Below are 14,919 nucleotides of genomic sequence, written 5' to 3' on the forward strand. Positions count from 1 at the left end.
CGCACAAATGTAAGGAAGTTCTTCTTTACTCAGAAGGTGATAGAAAACTGGAATGCTCTTCCGAAGTCTGTCATAGGGGAACACACTCTCCAGGGATTCAAGCTAAGTTAGACAAGTTCCTGCTGAACAAGGACGTAAGCTGGTAGGGTTAGTGTTAGTTAGGGCGCTGGTCTTTGACCAGAGGGCCGCTGCGTGTGCGGACTACTGGGCATGATGGACCACTGGTTTGACCCAGCAGCGGCAATTCATATGTTCTTATGTTATGTCCTCCCATCCTAACAGCTCTTTCTTCAGGTACTCTCCCATTTTATTAAAGTCCATATGTTTGAAATCTAGGACTTTAAGTATCGTGCTGCCTCTCTCCACTTTAGCTGTTATTTCAAACCAAACCGTTTGATGATTGCTACTTCCCAGGTGAGCACCCACTCGAACATTAGAGATACTCTCTCCATTTGTGAGGACTAGATCCAATATCACTTTTTCCCTCATGGGTTCTGTCACCATTTGTCTGAGCAGAGCCTCTTGAAAGGCATCCACAAACTCCCTACTTCTTTCCGATTCTGCAGAAGAACATTCCAGTTCGCATCCGGCAGGTTGAAATCTCCCAACAGCAGCACCTCCTTTTTCCTTCCAAACTTTTGGATATCCACAATCAGATCCTTATCAATTCACTGCAATTGAGTCAGAGGTCTGTAGACTACATCCAGGTAGATAGAAGTTACATCTTCTCTTTTCAGAGCGATCCATATCGCTTCTTCTTCTCCCCAGGTCCCTTGCATTTCAGTCCAGTCATCCAGATAAGGAAAGACCTGGAGGCCATGTGATCAGAGAGATGCAGCCACTAGAATCAGGCACTTTGTGAAGACTTCGGAGAATATGCCAGGCCGAAGGGAAGGACCTTGTACTGGTAGTGACGTTGATTTATATGAAAACGGAGATATTTCCTGGAAGCCGGATGAATTGGAATGGGTGTAGGCTTCCTAGAGACCCAGGGAGTATAGCCAGTCGTTCTTCTTGACTAGAAATTTGTTGAGATCTCTGAGATCTAGAATGGGGCAGAGTTCCCCATCTTCTTTGTAACTAAGAAGTAACGGGAGTAGAATCCCTGAACCTGCTGAGAAAGAGGGATTTCCTCGATGGCATTCAGCAGGAAAAGGAATTGAACCTCCTGGAGAAGAAGAGAAGACTGTGCAGAGTCTGAACCAGACTATTGGTGAATGATCTGGAGGCAGAGTATGAAAATGGAGAGTGTAACCCTGACGAATGATGTTTAAGACCCAGAAGTCTGATGTTATGAGCTCCCGAGTGATGAAAAGTTGGAGACTGCCTCCGATGGGCTGAAGCAGAGGATGTAAAATGTTGACTGTGGCTATGCCTGGAAGAAACATGTCAAAAAGGCTGTGTAGGTTTTTGGGGAGCAGCTTGTTGTTTAGGTTGTTGACAAGGCTGCTGCTTCTGTCTTCTAGGCTGAGCCTGAGCAGGTACTGCAGGCTTAGCAGCAAACCTTCATTGGTAAGAAGAAGCCGGTCTGAAAAGATGAGAAGGTGGAGACTTCTTTTTAGGTTTGACAAGAGTGTCCCATCTAGTTTCATGAGCAGACATTTCTGTGTAGCCGTGTCTATGGATGGACCATAAAGTTCATCTCCCAGACATGGGGTATTCGCTAGTCTATCCTGGTGGTTCACATCAAGTTCTGAAACACGAAGCCAGGCTAGGTGTCTCATGGCCATGGACATAGCTGCAACCCGAGAAGTAAGTTTGAATGTGTCATAGGTAGAACGAACCATATATTTTCTTAATTGAAAAAGATCAGATACTCGTGGAGTAACTGAGGTTTGTCAAAACCAGAAATAGACACCACTCTATAAAGATTCGAGGAGCCACAGGGATAGATAGATTTTTGTAGAAGGTTTCTCGCAAAATGTCATGAAGAGGAAGCTTGAGTAGTTCCCTAGGAGGCTGGTCATAGTCTAAAGCCTCCAGGAACTCCTTGGTATGCTTAGAGTCCGCTTTCAGTGGAATAGAGAGGGCTTCAGACATCTTGCGAAGAAATCTTGAAAAAGTAGACTTTTCAGAAAACACAGGAGGGTCCTGAGAAGAACATTGAGGTGAATCAGCATCAGAAGAATCATCATCATCAGATAAGAGTCGTTCCTGCTCCAAGTCTCCGAACAAGTCTGAATCCTGGATGGAATATGGATGGTGTCGAAGTCTCGGTGTCGAAGGCTCAAGATGTTTCATCTTCTGTAGTGTCTTCCGGGACTGCACCGGAGTCGCCTCTGGAGATGTTTGCATCGTGGACGACTGGTGTCGGGGGGTATGTAGAAAGATTTACGGTCCACTAATCAGTTACATAAACAAATACGTGCCTGTTAGTTTCTAGGGAAAACCATAATATCTCATCCAGGTTCAGCTGCTAGATAAATACATAACTAATTCTTACACACACTAAACAATTCCTTATAACAATTCCTGATTAGCAGCAATCTATTACAGTTATCACCAAGAGTAGCTTTACAAGCCTTATCCTATATCACAATAGGATACTTTATCTAACCCCAGCTGATAAGATAATAAGTTCCTTATCTCACCCTCCAATTAGGCCTTGGCACAAAATCAGGTGAAATGGAAAACGTCTCTCCTCAGCTTAGCAGATATAGAAATCCTTCTGTTACAGGAACAAGTGTTCGTCAGCCACTGGCATAGCTATAATTTAGGTTGGCAGCAAAAGTTTCCTTGATGTGATGGAATTAAGATCTGTTTAAGGTCCGATTCACTCTCTCAGACAGAGAGTCACACGAGGTAACTGTTCAAGTCTTAATTATTATAAAAGAAGTGCGTGGAGAATACCTGTGATGAGATGCGAGTTCACTTACATCCTAACACAGACTAAATTATAATTAGCACCTTTTCCCTTGGATCTCGTCAGATGACTTCTCCGGACCAATCCAGAAACAGAACTTAGATGAATAGCCTTTCTGTATAAAGTCTCGTAATATCTGCGAGACAGAGGCGCCTTCGATAGATAAGCACAGCATAGGAGTATGCCTCCCCCAAGATTCACATGGGCATAGTTGGATGTCCTTGACAAGAATACAGTTCTGGTACATACCCAGAAGGCATCAGGCAGAAACAGCAAACATATTTTCTTCTTTCTCTTTTTGCAAGGTTCATGCTGGAATGATCTCTTGCAAATAATGGTTAAGGCTTGGTGATGTCATAGAGGCCTAACCTTCAGGTGCAAATAAGGAAACACCCCTACAGGTAGGAGGGATTGACTCCCATGTTGAAGACCTCCACACTAGTAGAGCATCAGAAGAAGGTGCAGTCGATGTCATGGGCTCAAACCAAACTGGCACCGAGAGAGCATGGGCATAATTTGGGTCAGCACCAGCATCTGGAAATGCTCACCCAGTTCCTCCCTAAGCAAGTTATCAATTTTCTGCTTGAGGGAGAGCACCGGTACCGTTGATTTTTTACTGGTACCTTTGGTGGGGCTCTACGCTCCGGTGATGAGGAGGCACTCACTGATATCAGAGCAGAGTGTTTTCTGGGCTTTTTCGAAGTTGGCAGGACTTGGCTCACTGCTACTTTGACCCGAGGCCCAGATGGGGTAGGGGAAAGCTTCTTAGCCGGCTTACCCACAGAAGGTTGCGACACTGGAGTTTCTGTTGGTGTCAAATGATTCGGTGTCACTTTGGATGTGCCGTCAAAATCGGTAGCGGTGTCGTGTCTCCTTCCATCGCAATGCCGAAGAGAAATTTCTGTTGGATAAGGTGGTTCTTCAATGTCCTTTTCTGAAGAGAACAGCGGGAACAAGTCTCCGGACGGTGCTCAGGCCCCAAGCACTGAAGACACCTGCGATGGGGGTCAGTTACTGATATGGACCGAGCACAGCGACTGCACTTTTTAAAACCCGTCTGCAGGCGGGTCATAGACGGAAAAACAGCCCTGGCAAGATCAAAAACGGAGGCCAAGGTGGATGAACAGGCCCCACCGGGCCAAACCCACGAGAGGGAAAAAATGAAAATCGTTACTTTAAAAAAAACCAAAACAATTTAACTGAAAAGAAAAAAAGAAGTGACTGAAAAGTCAAAAATCCGTGAGAGCGAGAAGGCAGCGAAAGAGAAAAATTTCAACGGCCGTTGAAAACGCGTCTTAGCTCTGTGGAAACTAAGAAACTGAAGGGACCGCGTGCCTACATCAGGCGGTGCGGGCTATCACGAACTTTCTAAACATTTAAAGTGGCGATGCACTTTTGAAGTGGTCCGTACTGGAGCTCTGTCGGTGAGGTCACCCATCAGTGAGAATACGCTGCCTGCTTGTCCTGGGATAACATATGATTGGTATAAAATCCCTCTCCCCAAATGGCCAAGACCCAACCCTGCGCCTTCATTCCCAATGCCTGGCTCCCCCTCCTTCCCACGCTACCCACCTGACTATACAGGTAGCCCCAGCAAGCCCTCCTTCCTCTCCCACTGAACCCATCCCAATGCTGGAGCTATTTCAAGGAGCTGTGCTTAGAGACTGGCAAGTGTTCCCAAGGCATAACTTTTTTCTATCTGACTATCTTTTCCTTTGAAACTGTTTGTAATGCTCTTTTTCATTGCAGAGGATAGTGATAGTGACTGTCAGATAATTCCCTCCCCACCCTTACTTGTTTCAACTCCCCCTTACCCCTTGCCAACCCCCACTATATTCAAAATTACACAGTTATATATATAGAGAGATTTTATGTGATAATAACTTTATTTTTATATACCACAAACAGTTCAGATCAGTTTACAGAGGAGGAGACTGTATATATACAGCAATATTACATAAAACTTTCAAAATTACATTAACATGTTAAGCGTAATCAATTTTATCTGGAAGCCTTTTAATCATATTCTCTTGCATGACCTAGCAATGATCATATTCTCTTGCATGACCCAGCAGTCTAATTGTATTTTGTAATAATAAATAAACCATTTGCAAAACAAGGAAAGAGCTCTGCTGAAGTGGTACACTGTCAAATGCACGCAAGATAAACGCTTGGAGGAGGATGAATCTTTGGGAGGGAACATATGATTGGTATAAAATCCCAGACCCTGTTTGTCTTTGAAAGAACAAGGGGAAGAGTCTTGGGATGTGACACACTTGACTAAATTCTAAAAGGGATCAACACTTGAGCTAGCCTAGCCATAGTGCTATTACAATTTGGAATAATATGGCTGTTTACATTATGACGTATCTCAATTACTTAAGGTTTTGTAAAAATTACACAACTTTTTTATATGGCTTGTAACATTCCTGTTATGAGGATATTTCAATCATTGTTTTTATATTTATTGAGTGTTTCTGTATGTTCCCCGTAGATTTTATAGCCTCTTTGTATAGGAAGCCATTCTCAACAGCTGCCTAAGCAGACAGACGACTAACCTCCCCAATTCTCTAACCGGCATCCATGTCATAGGTGCCAGCTAGATAATCACGTTGCTGTTGAGCTGATGAGGGAATCTCCCTGCTCCAATAAGCTCAGCAGCCACAGCAGGACCTCCCCCCCCCCGCCCCCCCTGAAATAAAATTGCTGTAGTTTGTAATGATTAAATACATTTAACAACTAAGGGCAGGATTCACTAAAGTCACGAAATCTATCCTATTTGTATCTTATCCGTTTCCGAGTCATTGTAGCCGATCAATTCAGTACAGCTTGTCCATGCAAATGATCCAATCGTAAATACGCCGCTATTAGCGCTGAAACATCGATCAACGCGCGTGCGCACTGTATCCTGGTTGGTTTAGAATCTCATAATGCATGCGCTAGCTATTTAGGAATTCACTGCGTAGAAATGGGGCGTGGTTTAATCGCGGACGTCATTAGTGGGCTCCGAATGTACCTACCGCAAGGAAGGGGGGGGGAGGGATAGCTGGCCCATAAAAGTTTTATTTTATTTTTGTTTTCTTTTGGTTATTTGGAATTGATATTTGAAATGTACAATGCGCAAGGAGAGCACAGGGTTAATCCGCGATTTTCTTGCAATGCACATTACAAATACGAGATTTACTCCCGTGCTCGCTATGCGCATTCCAAAAATGAAAAAAATATTTCTAACGCTTATGTACATGAAGGTTTACATATATTTAAAAGTTTTGATATATTTATGATTTTTGGAGGGGTAGATATATATTTTTGATGGGGTTTGTAACATGCACGTGTCAGTTGCTAGGCAGAAATAGCCGGCGAGGATGTAAACGACTGGTCCTCAGCAGTCGTAACTTTTTGAAATGGAAAGGCCAGTCGGTTTGGAGGAAATGGTTTCATGAATTGACGCGTTAAGAAATTTACGTGCATTTTTACTCGTTTGTATGCGCTGATTGCATACGGTGCAGATGAGGTCTGGAGGGTGGTTAGTGAATCGAGCCGGGGTCGGAAATTGAGCGCAAACCAAGTGGTACATGATCGGTTTGCTTAGTGAATCTAGCCCTATATTTTTTTAACTGTTTCATGGTAGGCCTATTATTAAGTTTTAATGTTAGGATTTAGAGTTTATCCCAGGACAAGCAGGCAGCTATTCTCACTAGTGGGGTGATGTCATCCGACAGAGCCCCGATACGGACATCTTGCAAGCATGTCTTGCTTGAAGAAACTCAGAAGTTTCGAGATGCCTGCACCGCGCATGCGCCAGTGCCTTCCCGCCTGATGCTCCGGGCGTGTCTCCTCAGTTCTTTTTCTTCCGCGGAGCTGAGAAGTCTATCTTCAATTTGCGCCCATTGAATCTCTTTTTTGCCTTCTTTTTTGCCGCGGGTTGAGTTCTTTTGGCTCTCCTGTGCATTTATTTATTTCTTTGATTTCTTTTTCAAAAAAAAAAAAACATTTTTCCTTCCGATACCGGGTCGGCCGCGTGGCTGGGGCCCCGCGCCTTCGACCTTGCGGCGGAGCTTTTCCGGCCTATGTCCCGGCCGATCACCGGTTTTAAAAAGTGTAGCAAGTGCCAGCGCGCGATTTCGCTCACGGACCCTCATCGACGCTGCTTACAGTGTCTGGGACCGGATCACTTCCCGAAATCGTGCCGGCCTTGCTCCACTCTGACGGCGAGAGCGTTTAAGCGTCGCTGTCTGCTGTGGGAGTCCATGTTTAAGATGGAAGCTTCATCGGATCCTGCAGCTTCGACATCGACATCGACAGGTGCTTCGACTCCTTCTACGAAGCCCTCTGCCTCCCCGGCTGCTTCGGGCCTCCTGAAACCTGCGTCATTCACACCGGTTTCGGCCCCGGCTTCGGCGCCGGAGCCTTCATCCGTCTCCTCGGAGCAGGTATCGACCCCGACAGTTCCTCCGGTGGTGCTCAAGGTGCCGAAGACTGGCAAGCAGAAGCACGTAGCACCCAAAGAGCGCGGAGACCGTGCGGAAGGGCCCCCTTTTGGTGCGGATCCCTCCATATCGGCTTCGTTGCGGTCCATCCTGGAGGCTCAGTTCGTGGAGCTAATGCAGACCATGGGGCCTCGACTGATTGCCACCATCCAGAGTGACCTTCCAGCTTCAGCTTCGAGGGGCGGTCCGCCCCCTCCTCCTCCTCCTCGCCGCACTACCTCGTTACTTGGCGAGGAGGAGCGGCGAGCGGTGTCCGGGTCCTCGAGGAGGTCCTCCGTTAGCGCTGTACCTCCTTTGGAACCGATTTCCTCGAGGAGGGCCTCCCTTAGTGATATGCCTCCCTTGGAGCCCGTCCCCTCGAGGAAAGCCTCGTTTAGTGACCTGCCTCCCTTGGAACCGATTACTCCGCCCCATGACTCAGTGTGGCGTCCACCTTCGGGGCCACCCAGTCCTGGGCATAGCAGGAAGCAGGACGAGTTCTTCCGAACCCCCTATCAAACCTGGGCGGCGTTGGGGGAGCCTCCGACTCTGCCGCCTCTGCGATCGATGGCATCGAGTCCAATCTGCTCCTTGGAGGCGTCTGAGTCAGTTTCTCACAGATGGGCTCGATCCCCTTCCAGGCATCGGGAGGGGCATCGATCCAGACATTCTTCGAAGCATTCCTCTCGACACTCGACCGTCTCGCCTCAGAAGAAATTGCCTTGGTTGGGGTATGCTGCTTCGACTGGGTCTCCTCCTCCGGGCCCGGAGTTCGAGGACCCCGAGGTTTTCTACTCGTCCTGTTGCTCGCAGGCCTCTCTGGAGCCTGAAGCCTCTTCTTCTTCTAGTCCGTCTCGAAGACCGGCGACGGCAGACCAATTGTCCTTTTCATCGTTCCTCAGGCAGATGGCGGATGACATGGACATTACTCTCGATGCTGGGTCTCGATATTCCAAAGAGTACCTCGATACCATGCACTTGCCTCGTCCTCCGGCAGAGTCCTTGCGGCTTCCCCTGCACAAGCTCCTCGACCAGACCTTCATGCGATGCTTCGAGTATCGCACGGTGCATCATAAAGGCTTCGAGGGTCCTCAGCTTTCTCACCAGTCCCTCCTGGTCGAATCCTCGCTCAAGCGGTCTCATCCTGGCCAGGTCTATGCTTCAGTGCCTCCGGGCCGCGAGGGCAGAACCATGGATAAGTTTGGTCGACGCATCTATCAGAATTCGATGATGGCGTCTCGAGTCCTGAATTACAATTTCCACTTTGCAGCCTACTTGGAATTTTTTCTACCTGTGCTTCGGAAGTTCACACCATACATCGAATCCCAGGCTAGGTTTGAGTTTGAGGAAGTGGTTGCTTCGCTGTCCCAACTTCGGCTTCAGTTAATGCAATCTGCCTATGATGCGTTCGAGCTCTCCGCCCGAGCGGCGGCCTGCTTGGTGGCGATGCGCCGGTTGGCCTGGTTGCGGACCATTGATATGGACCCGAATCTTCAGGACCGCCGGGCGAACGTCCCGTGTGCTGGGGCGGATCTTTTTGACGAATCCATCGAGACTGTCACGAAGAAGTTGTCTGACCACGAAAAGTCCTTCCAATCTATCCTTCGGCCGAAGCCTAAGCCTCAGCAGTCTCGACCTTCTCGTCCGCCGTTGATTTATCAGAGGCATTATCAGCCGAGGCAAACTCCTCCTGCGAGGCAACCGGCGAAGCGTCAGCCTCCCCAGAAGGGTCAGCCTAAGTCTCAGTCGCCTGCTGTCCCTAAGACCACTCAGCCTTTTTGACTGTCTCGTCGAGGGCATAACCAACCTCGTTCTGCCTCCCCCTGTTTTTCCCATCGGAGGGCGCCTCCATCATTTTTATCATCGCTGGGAGGCCATAACAACCGACCTCTGGGTCCTTACTATCATCAAGGATGGATACTCTCTTCATTTCCATCGGGTCCCTCCGGACCACCCTCCAAGAGAGTATCCTTCCAACTTGACTCAGACCGCCCTTCTTCTCCAGGAAGCTCAGGCTTTGCTCCGGCTTTGTGCCTGTCCCGACGGACCAACTGAACCAGGGGTTTTACTCCCGGTACTTCCTTGTTCCGAAGAAGACGGGCGACCTACGACCCATTTTGGACCTCAGGGCCCTCAACAAATTCCTAGTCAGAGAGAGGTTTCGCATGCTGACACTTGCTTCTCTCTACCCTCTCCTCGAGCAGAACGACTGGTTATGCTCTCTGGATCTCAAGGAGGCCTACACTCACATTCCCATTCATCCGGCCTCCCGCAAGTTCCTCAGATTTCGGGTGGGACATCTACATCTGCAGTATCGAGTGCTTCCATTCGGCCTGTCCTCGTCTCCCAGTCTTCACGAAGTGTCTGGTGGTGGTGGCTGCTGCACTCCGGAACAGGGGTCTTCAGGTATTTCCATACCTCGACGACTGGCTCATCAAGGCCCCGTCAGCTCCAAAGGTCATTTCGGCGACCTTGACAACGATCTGTTTCCTGCAGAGCCTGGGCTTCGAGATCAATTTTCCAAATCTCATCTGCAGCCTACCCTGTCCCTTTCCTTCATCGGGGCGGTACTGGACACCATTCAGCTTCGAGCATTCCTTCCTCCTCAGCGCATGGAGGCTCTTCTTCGTCTCTGCCAGTCTGTGTCTTCTCGCCAGTCCATCTCAGCGAGACACATGATGGTCCTCCTGGGCCACATGGCCTCTACAGTTCATGTGACACCCTTTGCCTGGCTCCATCTCAGAATTCCTCAGTGGACCCTAGCTTCTCAATGGACTCAAGTGTCAGACCCGTTGACTCGACACATCATAGTCACTCCTGCTCTTGGGCAGTCTCTACTTTGGTGGATGACCTCTTCGAATCTATCCAGAGGTTTGCTGTTTCACACTCCTCCTCATCAGAAGGTTCTCACAACCGATTCCTCGACCTATGCCTGGGGGGCTCATCTGGATGGGCTTCACACTCAGGGATTCTGGACCAGTGCGGACCACCTCCAATAGATCAATCTTCTGGAGCTCAGAGCCATCTTCTATGCTCTTCAAGCTTTTCAACATCTGCTTCACGACATGGTGGTCCTCATCCGTACAGACAACCAGGTCGCCATGTATTATGTGAACAAGCAGGGGGGCACGGGATCGGCCTCCCTCTGCCAGGAAGCTCTCAGAGTCTGGGATTGGGCAGTTCGCCACAATGCCTTCCTCAAGGCTGTCTACATTCAGGGGAAGGACAATGTCTTGGCAGACAACTTGAGTCGTCTCCTCCAGCCTCACGAATGGACTCTCCATTCCAACCCCCTTCATCAGATATTTGCACATTGGGGGACATCTTCTCGCAGGGTCAGTGAGCTTCAGGCCTTGGTGGCGGACCCACCTTTCACTGTTTTCCATCATGACAAGGTGGTCCTCCGCACTCATCCGAAATTCCTACCTAAGGTGGTCTCTGAATTTCATCTCAACCAATCCATCGTGCTTCCAGTGTTTTTTCCAAAGCCTCATTCTCATCCTGGAGAATCAGCTCTGCACACTCTGGACTGTAAACGTGCTTTGGCTTTCTACTTGGATCGCACCAAACCACACAGAACGGCTCCTCAACTTTTCGTCTCCTTTGATCCAAACAAGTTGGGACGACCTGTATCGAAGCGCACCATCTCCAACTGGATGGCGGCTTTTATCTCTTTCTGCTATGCCCAGGCTGGATTACCCCTTCTCTGTAAGGTCACAGCCCATAAGGTCAGAGCAATGGCAGCCTCTGTAGCCTTCCTCAGATCGACACCGATTGAGGAGATTTGTAAGGCTGCCACTTGGTCCTCGGTTCATACATTCACCTCTCATTATTGTCTGGATACTTTCTCCAGACGGGATGGACAGTTTGGCCAAACTGTGTTACAAAATTTGTTCTCCTAAGTTGCCAACTCTCCCACCATCCCATTGAGGTTAGCTTGGAGGTCACCCACTAGTGAGAATACCTGCCTGCTTGTCCTGGGATAAAGCAATGTTACTTACCGTAACAGTTGTTATCCAGGGACAGCAGGCAGCTATTCTCACGTCCCACCCACCTCCCCTGGGTTGGCTTCTCTGCTAGCTACCTGAACTGAGGAGACGCGCCCGGAGCATCGGGCGGGAAGGCACTGGCGCATGCGCGGTGCGGGCATCTCGAAACTTCTGAGTTTCTTCAAGTAAGACATGCTTGCAAGATGTCCGTATCGGGGCTCTGTCGGATGACATCACCCCACTAGTGAGAATAGCTGCCTGCTGTCCCTGGATAACAACTGTTACGGTAAGTAACATTGCTTTACCTCATGTTTGTGTTAATTTTACTACCTGTTTTGTTTCATGGGGTCTATCTTTGTCCTGGGAACTTGGTTTGTCCATTCTATGTGTTCACTGGGATGGTTTTACCTGTATACCATGATACTGTACTTACTTTATGTCATGGCACGGTTACCCACAAATAAATTATTATGTACCTACTAGTCCAAAATACCGCCATTAAATTGATTCATAATGGCAAAAGAATACGATCATGTTATACCCTTTCTGATCAAATCCCACTGGCTTCCAGTTAATCACTGCATTACTTTCCAAAATCTTACTTTTAGTATTTAAAACTTTGTCTTCCAATGAACCTCAATTTATTAACAAACTACTTATTCCTCATAATACATCACGCTCCCTTAGGTCCATTAATCAAAAACTTACAGCAGTTCTCTCATTGAAAGTAATTGGAACTCGTCGACATGACATGTTCTCAATAATGGCCCTGCAAATATGGAATACCTTACCTCAGTATTGAGCATGGGTAATTGGATGCCAGCGCACTCATAAAGCTGCAATTACTTATTAAGCTGCTAGCTTTCACTCAAGGTGTACAAAATAATAAAAACATGGAAATGACGCATAATGCAAGGTTTACCAAAATAATTATTTACTGCTTTTATTTTTCCATCATGGACCTCAAAAGGCTAGTTGCATTAGCGGGAGGTCATTATATTTGCCAAAATGCTGGGTTTTAATGTAAATTATTGAGAATCTAGCTTTATGTATTTGTAAGAGTGACCTAACTGTATTAATAACTGTATTGATCTATCTATACGAGCAGCTCTGTTATATAACTGTATTGATCTATCTATACGAGCAACTCTGTTAATGTCCGTATCAAACTATCCATTGTAACATCCTGGGTAACTTACCCAACCTCTTGTAATGTTATCCGACCTTGAACTGAATAGGTAAAGGCGGAACAAGAAACCTGATTAATATAACATTTGCTGCATGTTTCTGTTTTTGCTATGTAATTGTATGTTTTATTGTGTATGTTTTCTTGTATGCCTTGCAGAACTATTGGATGTGATGGGCTTTAAATTTTTAAAAGAAAATATGACTGTTCACCATTTTTAATATAAAATAATGTGACGGCTCAGGAGGTAGAGCGATGATGAAATCAAGCTTGAGTCTTTCTTTCCTACGGTATTGATTTGCAGTTGGTAGGAAATTGGTTGGAATTGAGTTCATAATACAGTATCCCCACCCAATATGGCTGTGCCAAATTAATAACTTGCACAAATTTATACACGATCTCCAGAGGCAGAATCAAGCCTTGATAAATGTCGTCGTGGAGCAACAGAGGCTGAGCCAGGAGATGTTAAAGGAGCTCAGAAAAGAAAGTGAGGCTTGGCAGACCTTAATGAAGGCCGACACTGTGATCCCCACTTGTACTTTCAAAGCGTCAATAGGTATATTACTCTATTTATATTCCTTTTGGGGATTGTTAACTGTTTCGGGATATGTGCCGGGCGATGATATGTGCAATGCTTCATCTCCATAGGTTCGAACCTTACGCTTTGTACTGTAGCTCCAGCAATGGAACACCCTTTGGCTCCTCGTGCTTCACCTTGTATGGCACCTAAAGTTTTGTCCAGCCCAAATATGCATGGTGAGTGTTCAACCTGTTACATTTTAGAACATTCCCCTACCTCAACTTCAGTATATCTGCATACACCTTTCCTCATTTAAATTTCTTAGGTGTAAAACATGCTAATCTGTCCGCTTATTTCAATCAACAGGTTTCAATCCTATGGCGTCACACACGTCCACCACTAGGGCACAACCCTTATGTTCTAGCCCTATCATACGTGGTAACATCCATGTTCAAGATGTTTTTACACCCATACTCCTTCATTTGGGGTTTCTCCAGTCTTGTACGGTGATATACTAATCGGTCCATTCCTTTTTCTCTAAAGGTTCAAACCATGTTTATAGTTTGGGCCCACTTGCACAACCACCCTGGATCCACATGCGCAACCCACTATGGCACCTCCGGTTTCTTCAAGCCCCCTCACATGCGGTAAATAACCATAGATGTGTGATATCTTAAACCACCTACCCTCTTATAACTTAAGTGTCCCACATTACTAATAGTGATTTATCCTTTGTAGGTGTCCAAGATAACAGTGCTTCTTGGCACACGTGTCATGGGTGGTCATCTCCATCATCCGTGGGTAAGTTTTAATTTGTATGTGTTATTTTTCCATTTTTCCTATCTTGTATATTGAAGGTGCCCACACACAGTCTGTCACCAATTGATTGTGGTGCAACCCACTAGGCCCCCTAGCAGTACCGCGCAAGCTGTGTATCAAGGTAAGTGGTGCTCATTTGCTCCACTTTATTTCATTTAACTATAGGCTTTCTCTATCCTAATCCACTATTTTTTCCTCTTTACTTCAGCACTCACAGCAATCTACAGCGAGGACACAGAGTTGCAACCCTTCCAATGAGTGTTCACGTGGGACCCAGCAAATTAGTATACTAGTGTTGTTTGTTGTGCAAAACCCCAAGAATTGGAATTCAATTGTAGCTTCTACACCTCATTTTTAAAATTTTGGGCAATGCTTTAATGATCTTTCTGTCTGTCCTATGATCCTTTAGTTATTTGTTTGTTTTTGGATTTAGGGGGTCTTGCAAAGCTAACATCTTTTTGTTCTTTTTCTTCACCTAGGACATGTTCCTGTGAGTCCATTTTTCTTGGGCACAACTGGGAAAAGAGCCAATGTCACACAAGGTATGTAGCGTCCATTGTCCTACATTCCTATTTTTGGTTTGTTCATTGGGTTTAAGCCCCCTCACACATTTTTCTTTTTATGTACCCTTCAGCACTATCGGCAGTGTTCCCAGATTGACTTCGGGAGTGATTCATCGTGGGACAGTGCGAGGCCCTCCACTTTCTGTTGAATCATCCCTGGATTCAACAGAAACCTTAACCCAATTGTGCATTCCAGGTTTTACTTGGAATGTGCAATCAATGTGATCCTCGTGCCTGAGATCCTTTTTTCCAGGTTTCAAATGCCTTCATTGTGCACTTGCAATAAAAAGGCTTTAGAAACTGGGATGTAATGTATCTTTATGGGCGTCTCAACCACGACGACACAGAGTGAAAACACTTGTATTCCAGTTATTTTTCGAAATAGGGTGCATGATAGTAACATTTTTTCCATGTTACAAAAGCCTGAGTTGTGCATTGGATCCAATAAGGCTTTGAAACTTGGATGGAATGTATATTTTTCGCTGGTGTTTTAGGTTTAATTCAAGCTAT

This window comes from Geotrypetes seraphini, chromosome 7 (genome assembly GCF_902459505.1).
Source record: "Geotrypetes seraphini chromosome 7, aGeoSer1.1, whole genome shotgun sequence".
Classification (NCBI taxonomy): Eukaryota; Metazoa; Chordata; class Amphibia; order Gymnophiona; family Dermophiidae; genus Geotrypetes; species Geotrypetes seraphini.